Source organism: Mobula birostris, chromosome 6 (assembly GCF_030028105.1).
Source record: "Mobula birostris isolate sMobBir1 chromosome 6, sMobBir1.hap1, whole genome shotgun sequence".
Lineage (NCBI taxonomy): Eukaryota > Metazoa > Chordata > Chondrichthyes > Myliobatiformes > Myliobatidae > Mobula > Mobula birostris.
In genome coordinates this window covers 185,911,711-185,923,917 of record NC_092375.1, presented here as the reverse complement: position 1 = coordinate 185,923,917, position 12,207 = coordinate 185,911,711, and positions in this window count along the sequence as shown.

Here is a 12,207-nt window from a genome sequence, read left to right as displayed (position 1 = left end):
AACTGATTGTGTAAGTATTCACCCCTCCCCCTTAATGTGAGACACCAAGTAATCACTGGTGCTGTCAATTGGTTTTGGAAGTCACAGAGCTGGTTAAATGGAGATTTGTTTTTGGAGGCCTGTGTGCAGTCAAGGTGTTTCAATTGACTGTAGTGAAAATACACCGGTCTCTGGAAGGGTCAACTGCTGTTGAGTCAGTATCCTGGGGAAAAACTACACCATGAAGACAAAAGAACACTCTAAACAACTCTGTGAAAAGGTTATTGAAAAGCACAAGTCAGGAGTTGGATACAATAAAATTTTCAAGTCACTGAATATCAAAAAAAAGCCAAATTAAACCCACTGATTCAATGTTGTAAAACAATAAAAGATGAAAACTCCCGGTGCGGGGGGGAGGGGGCACTGTTTATGACCTTTGCAGATTACTGTATGCTCACGGTATACCTATGCCCACACAATCTTTCTCTTTAAAGAGTGATGTATTTCCTTCTTTTCATTTTCTGACAGGAACCCAAATTATAGACCATATTTGGTGTAAAAAAGGACAGAACAAATAACTATTTATATATCTGTAATTCAATGTTAAACCTAGTCAGAAGCAAATCCATAATAATGCTTTGTGATTATTCTCTGATGACCGTTCCCTCTGAAAGGAAGCTTGTAGGCTCTGGAAGTGTTTGAAATCTGTGGCCAAAAAAAACCAGCCCATTCAATTTTTGAAGATAAGTGATTGTTTCTGCAGATGATGGATATCCAGAGTAGTACACACAAAATGCTGGAGGAACTCAGCAGGACAGGCAGCATCCATGGAAAAGAAATGAAGGGTCAATTATCTTAACATTTTCAAAGTTCAAAATAATGTGCAAAATTAAACGTTAGAAATTAAAATATTTGGTCAGAACAATGTCACTAGAGATCACATTGATCCCCCATCCACTGATGGCTTGTAATTCATCTCCAGTAAATCATTATAATGCCACTGTTAATAAGTACAAGACCAGTAGGATTCTGTGCATAACATCACAGTGATGGGCACGTGGCCAAGTGGTTAAGGCATTGGACTAGTGACCTGAAGGTCAGGAGTTCGAGCCCCAGCCGAGGGAACCTGTTGTGTCCGTGAGCAAGGCACTTAATCACACATTGCTCTGCGACGACACCGGTGCCAAGCTGTATGGGTCCTAATGCCCTTCCCTTGGACAACATTGGTGTCATGGAGAGGGGAGACTTGCAGCATGGGCAACTGCTGGTCTTCCATTCAACCTCGCCCAGGCCTGTGCCCTGGAGAGTGAAGACTTTCCAGGCGCAGATCCATGGTCTCGCAAGACTAACGGATGCCTTTAAAATCACAGTGAAAACAGAAACAAATCCAAAGTTCGAAGAAACTATCCACCTCATCTTTTAGAGAACAAAGTGTTACGCTGAAGTGAAAATAAATGTTTAAAAATCTGACAGATATTGAAGGATTCAGGGATATGTTGACCAGGAAAAGCAGAAAGTGGTAGAGTCAGTGTGGAGAGAAACACATTGGTAAAAGTTGTAAGGAGATAGAACGCAATGCGGAGAGTGGATAGTGATAACATTAGCACTCAAATAGCTGGATGTGGAGAGGAGGGAGAAATGGTTTAATGAGAGGGAAAGATAAAAAGACTGTAAAAAATATCCAGTAATAAAAATTTTCCTGTCCCCTCACTGCTTCGGCCTGTCACTTTCCCACGGACCACCCCCCCCGCTTCCTTTCCTTCTACAGTCATCTCTTCGCTCCTGTTAGATTTCTTCATATCCAGTCCTTTCCATTCACCTAGCTTCACCTATCATTTTCTAGCAATCCTCCTTCCCCTCTCTCTGCCTTTTTTATCCTAGTGTCTTCCCTCTTCCTTTCCAGTTCTGAAGAAGGGTGCCAGCCCAAAACGTCAACTGATTATTCATTTCCATAGATGCTGCCTGACCAGCTGAGTTCTTCAACCATTTTGTGTGTGTTGATTAAGAGTCTGTGCAGCTTATAGCAGGAGAGAATGAGACTGAAGAGTGAAAGTGTGAGAGAGAGCAGTGTAAAGTGTGAGAGAGAGAGCAGTGTAAGGTGTGAGAGAGAGCAGTGTAAAGTGTGAGATAGAGAGCAGTGTAAAGTGTGTGAGAGAGAGCAGTGTAAAGTGAGAGAGAGAGAGCAGTGTAAAGTGTGAGAGAGAGAGCAGTGTAAAGTGTGAGAGAGAGAGCAGTGTAAAGTGTGTGAGAGAGAGCAGTGTAAAGTGTGAGAGAGAGCAGGGTAAAGTGTGAGAGAGAGAGCAGTGTAAAGTGTGAGAGAGAGCAGTGTAAAGTGTGAGAGAGAGTGAGCAGTGTAAAGTGTGTGAGAGAGAGCTGTGTAAAGTGTGAGAGAGCAGTGTAAAGTGTGAGAGAGAGCAGTGTAGAGAGAGAGAGAGAGCAGTGTAAAGTGTCAGAGAGAGCAGTGTAAAGTGTGAGAGAGAGAGCAGTGTAAAGTGTGAGTGAGAGAGCAGTGTAAAGTGTGAGTGAGAGAGCAGTGTAAAGTGAGAGAGAGAGCAGTGTAAAGTGTGAGAGAGAGAGCAGTGTAAAGTGTGAGAGAGAGCAGGGTAAAGTGTGAGAGAGAGAGCAGTGTAAAGTGTGAGAGAGAGTGAGCAGTGTAAAGTGTGTGAGAGAGAGCTGTGTAAAGTGTGAGAGAGCAGTGTAAAGTGTGAGAGAGAGCAGTGTAAAGTGTCAGAGAGAGCAGTGTAAAGTGTGAGAGAGAGAGCAGTGTAAAGTGTGAGTGAGAGAGCAGTGTAAAGTGTGTGAGAGAGAGCAGTGTAAAGTGTGAGAGAGAGCAGGGTAAAGTGTGAGAGAGAGAGCAGTGTAAAGTGTGAGAGAGAGTCAGCAGTGTAAAGTGTGAGAGAGAGAGCAGTGTAAAGTGTGAGAGAGAGAGCTGTGTAAAGTATGAGAGAGAGCAGTGTAAAGTGTGAGAGAGAGCAGTGTAAAGTGTCAGAGAGAGCAGTGTAAAGTGTGAGAGAGAGAGCAGTGTAAAGTGTGAGTGAGAGAGCAGTGTAAAGTGTGTGAGAGAGCAGTGTAAAGTGTGAGTGAGAGAGCAGTGTAAAGTATGAGAGAGAGCAGGGTAAAGTGTGAGAGAGAGAGCAGGGTAAAGTGTGAGAGAGAGCAGTGTAAAGTGTGAGAGAGAGAGCAGTGTAAAGTGTGAGAGAGAGTCAGCAGTGTAAAGTGTGAGAGAGAGAGCAGTGTAAAGTGTGAGAGAGAGAGCTGTGTAAAGTATGAGAGAGAGCAGTGTAAAGTGTGAGAGAGAGCAGTGTAAAGTGTCAGAGAGAGCAGTGTAAAGTGTGAGAGAGAGAGCAGTGTAAAGTGTGAGTGAGAGAGCAGTGTAAAGTGTGTGAGAGAGCAGTGTAAAGTGTGAGTGAGAGAGCAGTGTAAAGTATGAGAGAGAGCAGGGTAAAGTGTGAGAGAGAGAGCAGGGTAAAGTGTGAGAGAGAGAGCAGTGTCAAGTGTGAGAGAGAGAGCAGTGTAAAGTGTGTGAGAGAGAGCAGTGTAAAGTATGAGAGAGAGCAGGGTAAAGTGTGAGAGAGAGCAGTGTAAAGTGTGAGAGAGAGCGCAGTGTAAAGTGTGAGAGAGAGAGCAGTGTAAAGTGTGTGAGAGAGCAGTGTAAAGCAATGCTGGAAGACTGAGAGATGCCACAACATCCTTGCATGTGGTTTAACTAGAAAAGTAGTTTTCACTCTGTATTGCCTCGTAAAACTTTCTATGGCATAAACAGCAAGAGTTAGACATTCACAGCAAAGTTACAACTGCCTTTCAACCGGTCATTAATGCAAAGGATATGGATTGGATGCAAAGTTTTACTACCTAATGCTGCTGCCATTTAGGACAGTAATAAAGTTCCTCCATCTCTTGCTGGCGTTCAGGGTTTCCTTCATAATGTCAGTAGCTTCTTCTCGTTTCACGACTGTCAGCCATGCAAGTCCTGGGTGGAGACTCAGGAGTACTGTCGCACTCAGATGTAGAAGGATTCTTCATTGCTGGTTTTTTAACAATTGTAGGCCGTATCTCGGGTAATGATGAGTTTGAGTACAGAGAGGAAATTAAGAACCTGGTGGCATGGAGCGAAGACAATAACCTATCCCTCAACGTCAGCAAGACGAAGGAATTGGTTGTTAACTTCAGAAGGATTAGCGGACCGCACAACCCCATCTACATCGGTGGTGCGGAAGTGGAACAGGTCAAAAGCTTTAAGTTCCTCTGGGTCAATATCACAAATGACCTGACTTGGTCCAACCAAGCAGAGTCCACTGCCAGGAAGGCCCACCAGCGCCTCTACTTCCTGAGAAAGCTAAAGAAATTTGGCCTGTCCCCTAAAACCCTCCTAATTTTTATTGATGCACCATAGAAAGCATTCTTCTGGGGTGCATCTCAACCTGGTATGGAAGTTGTCCTGTCCAAGACCGAAAGAAGCTGCAGAAGATCGTGAGCACAGCCCAGCACATCACACAAACCAATCTTCTGTCCTTGGACTCACTTTACACCGCACGCTGTCAGAGCAGTGCTGCCAGGATAATCAAGGACACAACCCACCCAGCCAACACACTTTTCATCCCCCTTCACTCCAGGAGAAGGCTCAGGAGCTTGAAGACTCATACGGCCAGATTTGGGAACAGCTTCTTTCCAACTGTGATAAGACTGCTGAACGGATCCTGACCCAGATCTGGGCCGTACCCTCCAAATATTCATACCTGCCTCTCGGATTTTCTGCTCTACCTTACTTTCCCTTTTCTATTTTCTATTTATGATTTATAATTTAAATTTTTACTATTTACTATCGATTTGTACTTCAAGGAGCATGAAGCGCAGAATCAAATATCGCTGTGATGATTGTACGTTCTAGTATCAATTGTTTGGCGACAATAAAGTAAAGAAAGTATTTTGATTTAGCACTCAAGGTTGTTAGCCCTGAGCTGAACCCCTGAACCCGGAGGACCGGTGGACCACTCTTAGTCTGCCTTCTACCTTTGACCTCGTTTTTTTTGGACTATTCGGCACAAAGCCCCAACTCCAGCTAATGTTGCTCTCTGGGTCATTGAGGCACACAAGCCTCCAAACCCTCTGACAAAGTTGTAGTCCTCTTGGAAGTAGTTACAAATGACATTCCTATCAGTTTGTAGGGCCAGTCTGCATAAACATTGTGTATAAGTGAACTACCTTCACCTCTGAGCTCTGAGAGAGCTACCCTGCCTTTCCTGGTGCATAAACTGCTACAGTCATCTATTCTTTATTTTCATTTTGCATTGGCCTTTTTCAGACCCTCAGTTTTGGGTTCTCTGATCCCAGAATACAGTCTATTGTTCAAAATACAGGAACAAACAATCAAGCATTGATCAAAATGTATAAAATCACTGAAAGCAGAAACAGGGACAGGCCAGTTGGCCCTTTGCATCTGTACCAGAACTCAATGCGATCACGGCTGATGCATCTTCACCCCATTCCCCTAATCCTTTGGCATTCAGTACTCTATCTACCTACTTATTGTATACGTTCAATGACGTGGCCTCCATAACCTTCTGTGGTAGACATTTGATCTGAGTGAAGAGATTGAAAGTGTACAGAGAAAATTTACAAGGATGTTGCCAGACTGGAGGACCTGAGTTAGAGCTTTAGTCTTAGAATGTAGAAGATGGAGATTTGATACAAAATTATGAAGGGTATAGATATGGTAAACGTAAGCAGGTCTTTTCTGCTGAGGTTAGATGAGACTACAACTGGAGGTCGTAGCCTAAATGTGAAAGGTGAAATGTTTAAAAGGAACATGAGGGGAAACTCCTTCACTCAGAGGGAGGTGAGAGTGTGGAACTAGATGTCTGTACAAGTGGTGGATGTGATTTTGATTTCAACATTTAAGAAGTTTGGATAGGTACTGTAAATGGATGGGAGGGCTGTGGAGGACTATTGTCTGGGTGCAGGTCAATGGAACTGGGCAATTTAAATGGTTCAGCATGGACTAGATGGGCTAAAGGGCCTGTTTCTGTGCTGTGGTTTTCTGTGACTCTACAACTCAATTTCAGTTCCAATTTGAACATCCAGCTGATGTTCCTCTATGTTGCATTATTGATTTCTTATATTTTTATTGTCATTTATCGTCATTTTTATATCTTGCAATGTACTGCCACAAAACAGCGCATCTCACAACATACGTCGGCGATAGTTAAGCCTGATTCCGGTTCTGATTCTTATCTCCCAGTCCAGATTAATCCACCCCAGGCCTTTAGTGTATGTCCTTAAGCACTCACTTACCTGCCAGTCCAGGTGGATCCAGAATTATCTACAGTTCAACATCAGTAAGACAAAGGAGATGGTGATGGACTTTAGGAAGAATAAGCCTGCACTGCTCCCTGATATTACTGATGGTGGGGATGTGGATGTGGTGAGGACCTACAAGTATCTTGTAGTACACCTGGATGACAGACTTGAGTGGAGCACCAACACAGAGGAAGTGTACAACAAGGGCCAGATTCGCCTCTACTTCCTGAGCAGAATGAGATCCTGTGGAGTATGCAGGCCTCTCCTTCACATGTTCTACCAGTCTGTTGTCACCAGTGCAATCTTCTATGTGGTGGTGTGCTGGGGCAATGGCATCAATACAGGCGATGCCAACAGGCTCAGTAAACTGATTAGAAAGGCTGGCTCTGGTAAAGGAGTCAAACAGGACACACTGGAGGCTGGGGTCAAACACAGCTGCCGGATGTGAGGCCTCCGCTGCCGACCTCGGAAATCGAGCCCGAGGCTCGGCTGGAGCGGAGGCCTCCACAACTGTGACTCGGCTTAAGGACTTGTTTCAGCCAGGAGCCCGGCCCTCCGGGATTAAGTGTCGGCTTCGGGGCCCGACCCAATCGACATCCCGGGCCCCCGGCAGCTGGAAGTGGGAGCGGAGTCTCCCCTGACCCGGAGTGTCCGACAACGCAACCCGCCAATCGATCCTCGCGGGATGCGTCCACCAACCTCAGAGAGCTGACAACAACACACTGCATCGATGGAAACCTGGAAAGATGCACCATTTACCGAGAAAGCATGGGAAAAGAGCTGGGCTGCTGGTCAGATTGAAGCTGAGAGGCTTCAATGCACGGAGGACTGTGCGTCTCGCAAGACGATCCGAGTATTCCCTAACCGGAAACCTTGGATGAATTATGAGGTCAAGTCCCTTTTAAAGGCTAGAGCTGCGGCTTTTAGGTCTAGGGATACCAGTCACTACACGGAATCCAGGTGTGATCTCCGGAAAGCGATTAAGGGTGCCAATAGGCAATATCGAGCCAAGTTGGAAGCCCAGGCTAACCAGAGGGATGCCAGTAGACCACGGCAGGGTCTAAATGAGATCACTGGGCGCAAAGAAAAGGCTGGGAATATCAATAACTGTGGTGCTTCTCTTCCTGATGAACTTAACGTATTCTAAGCAAGATTCAAACAGAAGAGGAGCAACCCGGTCCCTGTGATAAGACTGCTGAACGGATCCTGACCCGGATCTGGGCCGTACCCTCCAAATATCCGGACCTGCCTCTCATTACTTTTTGCTCAACCTTACTTTCCCTTTTTCTATTTTCTATTTATGATTTATAATTTAAATGTTTAATATTTACTAATTATTACTATTTTTAATAATTTAAATATTTTATATTTGTAATCCAGGGAGCAGGAAGCGCAGAGTCAAATATCGCTGTGATGATTGTACGTTCTAGTATCAATTGTTTGGTGACAATAAAGTATAAAGTATTTCAAGTATTTCAATCTGCTCCTCTGTATCTCAGCTGCTACCAGGGGGCCTATAGAATACTCCCAAAAGAGTAACTGCTCCCTTCCTGTTCCTGACTTCCACCCATACTGACTCAAAAGAGGATCCTGCTACATTACCCATCCTTTCTGCAGCTGTAATAGTATCCCTGACCAGTAATGCCACCCCTCTTCCCCTTTCTCCCCCCCTCTGTATCCCTTTTAAAGCACTGAAATCCAGGAATATTGAGAATCCATTCCTGCCCTGGTGCCAGCCAAGTCTCTGTAATGGCCACCGCATCATAATTCCATGTATGTATCCAAGCTGTCAGTTCATCACCTTTGTTCCTGATGCTTCTTGCATTGAAGTACACACATTTTAGCCCTTCTACCTTACTACCTTTACACCCTTCATTCTGTTTCTCTCTCCTCAAAGCCTCTTTATATGTTAGATCTGGCTTTACTCCATGAACTGTATCTGCAGTTCTCGCACGACCTATATCCTCCTCCACCTCACTATCTGCTCTAACACTCTGGTTCCCCTCCGCCCTGCAAATCTAGTTTAAACCCCCCTCCCCCCCGGAGAAGCACTAGCAAACCTTCCCGCAAGGATATTAGTCCCCCTTCAGTTCAGGTGCAACCCGTCCCGTCGGAACAGGTGCCACCTTCCCTGGAACAAGACCCAATTGTCCAGAAACATGAAGCCTTCCCTCCTGCACCAACTCCTTTGCTGCATTATCTTCCTATGTCTAACCTCACTAGCACGCGGCACAGGTAGCAATCCTGGGACCCTGCTTTGTGGATCCAGAATTGGCTTGCCCACAGAAGGCAAAGAGTGGTTGTAGACAGGTCCTATTCTGCACGGAGTTGGTGACTAGGGGTGTGCCTCAGGGATCTGTTCTGGGACCCCTTCTATTTGTGATTTTAATAAATGACCTGGATGATGAAGTGGAGGGATGGGTTAGTAAATTTGCTGATGACACAAAGGTTAGGGGTGTTGTGAATAGTGTGGAGGGCTATCAGAGGTTACAGCGGGACATTGATAGGATGCAAAACTGGGCTGAGAAGTGGCAGATAGAGTTCAACCCAGATAAGTGTGTGGTTCATTTTGGTAGGTTAAATATGATGGCAGAATATAATACTAATGTTAAGACTCTTGGCAATGTGGAGGATCAGAGGGATCTTGGGGTCTGAGTCCATAGGACACTCAAAGCTGCTGTGCAGGTTGACTGTGTGGTCGAGAAAGCATAGGGTGCATTGACCTTCATCAACCGTGAGATTGAGCTTAAGAGCCGAGAGGTAATGTTTACAGCTACAGTTGAAGTCGGAGATTTACATACACCTTAGCCAAATACATTTAAACCCGGTTTTTACACATTTCATGACATTTAATCCTAGAAAGCATTCCCTGTCCTGGGTCAGTTAGGATCACTAATTTATTTTAAGAATGTGAAATGTCAGAATAATAGTAGAGAGAATGATTTATTTCAGCTTTTATTTCTTTCATCACTTCCCCAGTGGGTCAGAAGTTTACATACACTTTGTTAGTATTTGGTAGCATTGCCTTTAAATTGTTTAACTTGGGTCAAACGTTTTGGGTTGCCTTCCACAAGCTTCTCACAGTAAGTTGCTGGAATTTTGTTCCATTCCTCCAGACAGAACTGGTGTAACTGAGTAAGGTTTGTAGGCCTCCTTGCTCACACACACTTTTTCAGTTCTGCCCACAAATTTTCTATCGGATTGTGGTCAGGGCTTTGTGATTGCCACTCCAATATCTTGACTTTGTTGTCCTTAAGCAATTTTGCCACAACTCTGGAGGTACGCTTGGGGTCATTGTCCATTTGGAAGACCCATTTTATGACCGAGCTTTAACTTCCTGGCTGATGTCTTGAGATGTTGCTTCGATATATCCACATAATTTCCTTCCTCATGATGCCATCTATTTTGTGAAGTGCACCAGTCCCTCTTGCAGCAAAGCACCCCCACAACATGGTGCTGCCACCCCCATGCTTCACGGTTGGGATGATGTTCTTCAGCTTGCAAGCCTCACCCTTTTTCCTACAAACGTAATGATGGTCATTTTGACCAAACAGTTCAATTTCTGTTTCATTAGACCAGAGGACATTTCTCTAAAAAGAAAGATCTTTGTCCCCATGTGCACTTGCAAACTGTACTCTGGCTTTTTTATGGTGGTTTTGAAGCAGTGGCTTCTTCCTTGCTGAGCAGCCTTTCAGGTTATGTCGATATAGGACTTGTTCTACTGTGGATATAGATACTTGTCTACCTGTTTCCTCCAGCATCTTCACAAGGTCCTTTGCTGTTGTTCTGAGATTGATTTGCACTTTTCGTGCCAAAGTACATTCACCTCTAGGAGACAGAATGCGTCTCCTTCCTGAACGGTATGATGGTTGCGTGGTGTTTATACCTGCGTACTGTTGATTGTACAGATGAACATGGTACCTTCAGATGTTTGGAAATTTCTCCCAAGGATGAACCAGACTTGACATCAATTTTCTGACCTCAATCCGAAAGAAAATTTATGGGCAGAACTGAAAAAGCGTGTGCAAGCAAGGAGGCCTGCAAACCTTTCTCAGTTACGCCAGTTTCTGTCTGGAGGAATGGAGCAAACTTTCAGCAACATACTATAAGAAGCTTGTAGAAGGCTATCCAAGACATTTGACCCAAGTTAAACAACTTAAAGGCAATGCTACCAAATACTAACAAAGTGTATGTAAACTTCTGACCCACTGGGGAAGTGATGAAAGAAATAAAAGCTGAAATAAATCATTCTCTCTACTATTATTCTGACATTTCACATTCTTAAAATAGTGATCCTAACTGACCTAGGACAGGGAATGTTTTCTAGGATTAAATGTCATGAATCATGAAAAACTGAGTTTAAATGTATTTGGTTAAGGTGTATGTAAACTTCTGACTTCAACTGTATATAGGATCCTGGTCAGACCACACTTGGAGTACTGTGCTGAGCTCTGGTAACCTCACTACTGAAAGATGTGGAAACTATAGAAAGGGTGCAGAGAAGATTTACAAAGATGTTGCCTGGATTAGGGAGCACATCTTATGAGAATAGGTTGAGTGAACTCAGCCTTTTCTCCTTGGAGCGGCAGAGGATGAGAGGTGACCTGATAAAGGTGTATAAGATGATGAGAGGCATTGATCATGTGGGTAGTCAGAGGCTTTTTCCCAGGGCTGAAATGGCTAACAACTGAGGGCACAGTTTTAAGGTGGTTGGAAGTAGGTACAGAGATGTCAGGGGTAAGTTTTTACGCAGAGAGTGGTGAGTGCATGGAATGGGCTGCCAGCAAAGGTGATGGAGGCAGATATGATAGGGTCTTTTAAGAGACTCCTGGACAGGTACATGGAGCGTAGAAATATAGAGGGCTATAGCTAACCCTAGGCAATTTCTAAAGTAAGTACATGTTCTGCACAGCATTGTGAACCGAAGGGTTTGTATTGTGCTGTAGATTTTCTATATTTCTATGTTTCTCTTCCAATATTTATGAAACCCCGCTGGTCTCCTTGGCTGCGTAAGTCTGGTGAATACAAACTGGTCCCGCCAAACCTGTGAGATTGAGATGGCTCCCCCACGCAAAAACCTACTTGCTATGTAAATTGCTACCCTGTTACGAATTCAGTGCCAAGAAATAACTGACGGCACATTGCATACAATTAAAGGAATTATATTTATGAATCTTAACTAAAGGGTTAGCTAGGGAAAAAAAACAAAGATACTGGCACGTGGCTTTGACTCCAGGGGCTCTCCAACTCTTTGTCCCTGTCCAGTTCTTCACATGCACCTCGGGACAAAGCATTGGCATCAATGTTCCCACTCCCCGGCCAGTACTTCGGGCTGAAATCGTAGGTAGACAATGCCGTCGACCACTGATTTTGTCAACATCAGGATATAAGTTAATGGGTTGTTCTCCGTCCTCACCTCGAACTTGGCACCATATAGATGGTCACTTAGTTTATCCACCACAGCCCATTTCAATGCCAGGAACTCCAATTTGTGCATGGGATAGTTTCTCTCAGAGGGTGACAGGCTCCGGCTGACAAATGCGACAGGTCTCAATCCTGTCCCCGATCCTGATTCAGAACACCGCCTAAGCCCTCTCTGCTGGCATCTGTATGCAATACATATGGCAACCATGGGGCTGCAAATTCAGCACAGCCGTTTTCATCAGAAGCTCCTTCAGCAACTTCACATTTTGCAGCCCATCTCACTCCAAAATGCTCCGAAGGGCTAAGGTAATCTTTACCATCCTCTCCTTTGTTCCTCTCTTTCTTCCCCAAGGGAGGGTAACTGCACAGAAGCTAATTTAAAGGATGACTCACTTTCACGTAGCCCTTCACAAACCTCCGATAGTACCCACAGAACCCAAGTAATGAGTGCAAGATGCTCATAGTCGGGGTCCTTAGCCATGTGGTTATCTTAGACAGATTTGTAGC